Consider the following 2,827-nt stretch of genomic DNA (forward strand, 5'->3'; position numbering starts at 1 on the left):
AGGACCCCTCAGTTCTGAAGTTCCAGTTTTGTGATCGTAGGTGGACAACCAGCCCCTTTCCTTTATCAGTAAGATAGAGATTCCTTCACTGAAACAAATATTTATTGAGCACCTATCATGTGCCAAGGAAACTTCAGCGAACAAAATGGACAAGATGCCTGTCCTCAATCAGTTCATATTACCGTGTGATGGCCATAATTCCCTGCCATGAGGAGACAGCACATGAGAAAATGTTTCGTAAACTGTGGTCCACCTGTGAGAGGCTGTGGTCAAGATGCAGCTGGAACCTGTAACTCAGCTGATCTTTAGACAGAAAACTGCATTCCTGTGGAAGTTAAATAATTGAGGTTAATGTCAGGAGGGAAGGCACGTGTAATGAAGTCTTCTTAATGTTTCAGTTACCTTCTAAACACTGAGTTGAATCAAACTGGTAAAGGCCGTAAGTTTGGAGGAAGAATTAGCTGTGAAGTCAGTTGATCACAACCTCCCGCCATTGTTTGTTCAATTTTCAGGCACATATTTGGTAACACCTACTGGGGGATGAGGTAGATATGGAGATTTCCTCCAGGGCTATCACAGTCTGGTTGGGGATCAGACAAGTATTTAGACAATTACAGTATCCCGTGATAAAGGGCAGGAGGGGGTAGGGAAGTCCAGGTGACCATAGGGCCCCTAACCTGGGCTTGGAAGGGAGTGGTTGGGGAAGGCTCTCTACAGGAAGTGCACTCCAAGCTGAAGCCTAAAGTTTGAGCAGGCTGGAGGTTGCAGAGGGGAGAGCCCACGCTGAGCCATGCCTGCATGGAGAGGTAGAAGAGCTGAGCTGAGAAAGGAAGGACAGGTATTGCTGCTAGAGGAACCATTGTTCACAGGCAGAAGCAAGCACAGGGTATTGGAGCAAGGACCTTAGTGGTCTAATCTCCAATTTAACAAGGGGAGAAACTGAGGCCCAGAGAGGTCTTAAGCTTTCTCAAAGGTAAAATTGAGGATATGTGACCTAAATGTGAAACCGAAATCCTTTTAATTCTAATAATCACAACTGTTTTAGTCCAGAGATGTTGTTAATATTTCCATTTTACTTTGAGGAAATAGAGAAAATGACTCCACCACATAGCTCATAAGTGGCAGAGTTAGGATTAGAATTCATGTCCCAAATACTAAAATGCCATGTGAGTTCTACTATATCATGTTCCCTCCAATATTGACTCTGAAGACCCCTGAAGCTGTCTACACAAATGGTCCTCAGACTTTATAGCCCATTAGAACCTCTGGGCGGGTATTAAAAACTCAGTGCCCTGTGGAACCCAGGAGGATTATATCAAACACTGGTGAGACCCAGTATTTTTAAAACTCCAGATGAACCCTATGTTCCCATGCCTACATCACTTGAGAATCTTGTTAAAACACAGATTCTGTAGCATGGCCTGGGCTTCAGAATTTTTTAAAGCAACCCAAGTGATGCTGCTGGTCTAGAAGCCACTCTTTAATTAGCAAGGAGTCTACACAGCACTCTATGCCCCTCAGAACCCTTTCTTGGCCACTTTCCCTGGTCTTGTCTCTCTCTCAAACACAGTTATACACACACACACACACATGCCCCTTCTTTCAGGATTAGGCTTTAAAATGCCATGCTTCAGACAAAGAGGAATTTCCCGCCAGGATGCTGAGTCCCACAGAAGGTGGCTGCTCCTGAAAACACTGGCTATACTATGGACCTGCCAAATGCTGGGCTATTGTCGGGACCCCAGGTGTAGAGCTGGGACTGGTGGGACAACAGCCAGGCACTAGGGTACAACATTCAAAGAGACTCCTTGTCAGGTCTTGCAGGTGCCAACCCTGCACTTGCACAAGCCTGAGAGGGAGTGTCTCTTAAGTCTTGCTCCCTGGGTACCTTGCCTCACTTAGTCTGAACCTGCCCAGGACCCCAAGGCAGTTTCCTAAAACAATTGTTTTCAAAGTGTGTTCGCTTTGCTCCGCCCATGGCGCCTGCAGGATGCGCAAGTGTCGGTGTCTTTGAACTGCCAGGCAGCTCTGCAGCCAGTGAAGAGATTGGAAGTGGTGTGATAAACAGTGTAAGAAAGCCCATTTGGGTACAACACTGAAGACCAACACTTTGAAGGTGCAAAGGGAATTGTGCTGGGAAGTAGGGGTTGAAGCCAGGCAGCCAAATTCTGCCATCAGGAAATGTGGCAGGGTCCAGCTGATCAAAAAGAAAAAATCACAGCCATTCTACCCACTGATGGTTGAATTTTATTGAGGAAAATGTTGAAGTTCTGATTGCTGGATTTGGTTCCAAAGATCATGCTGTTGGTGACATGCCTGGAGTCTGTTGTAAGGTTGTCAAAGTAGCCATTGTCTCTGGTGGCCTTATACAAAGGCAAGAAGGAGAGACCAAGATAGTAAGTTTAATGGTGAAAACACAATAGTAATAAATTTTCATATGCTAAACAACAAAAATAACAAAGTGTGATCTTCAACCAGCAGCATCTGGGAACATATTAAAATGCAAATGTGCAGGCTTCTCTCCAAATTTCTGAATCAGACTAGGGGGAAGAGCTCATCAATTGTTGATTCAACAAGCCCTCCAGGCAACTGTAATATCCTATGTACGGTGAGACCCACTGTGTGTGTGTGTTTGTGTGTGTGTGTGTGTGTGTGTGTGTGTGTGTGTGTGTGTAAATGGCTGCAGGAGACATTTGCAAAGTCTTCTTCCAGTAGGCCTCTCCCAGGACTGGGGATGTGCTCGCCAACCTCTCTCCCCTCCAGTGCCCCCTCCAAACTGCTCTCCCCAGGACTGACTCCTGGGGCAAGGCTGTGCATTGCTGCCTCT

The 2,827-nt window shown here is 46.1% G+C and overlaps 1 pseudogene; it reads left to right on the forward strand.

Moving 5' to 3' along the window:
• The first annotated feature begins 1,990 nt into the window (after window positions 1-1,990).
• On the forward strand, window positions 1,991-2,397 carry LOC118914082 (40S ribosomal protein S23-like; annotated as a pseudogene).
• Window positions 2,398-2,827: the final 430 nt, after the last annotated feature.

Source organism: Manis pentadactyla, chromosome 3 (genome assembly GCF_030020395.1).
Source record: "Manis pentadactyla isolate mManPen7 chromosome 3, mManPen7.hap1, whole genome shotgun sequence".
In the NCBI taxonomy this organism is placed as follows: Eukaryota; Metazoa; Chordata; class Mammalia; order Pholidota; family Manidae; genus Manis; species Manis pentadactyla.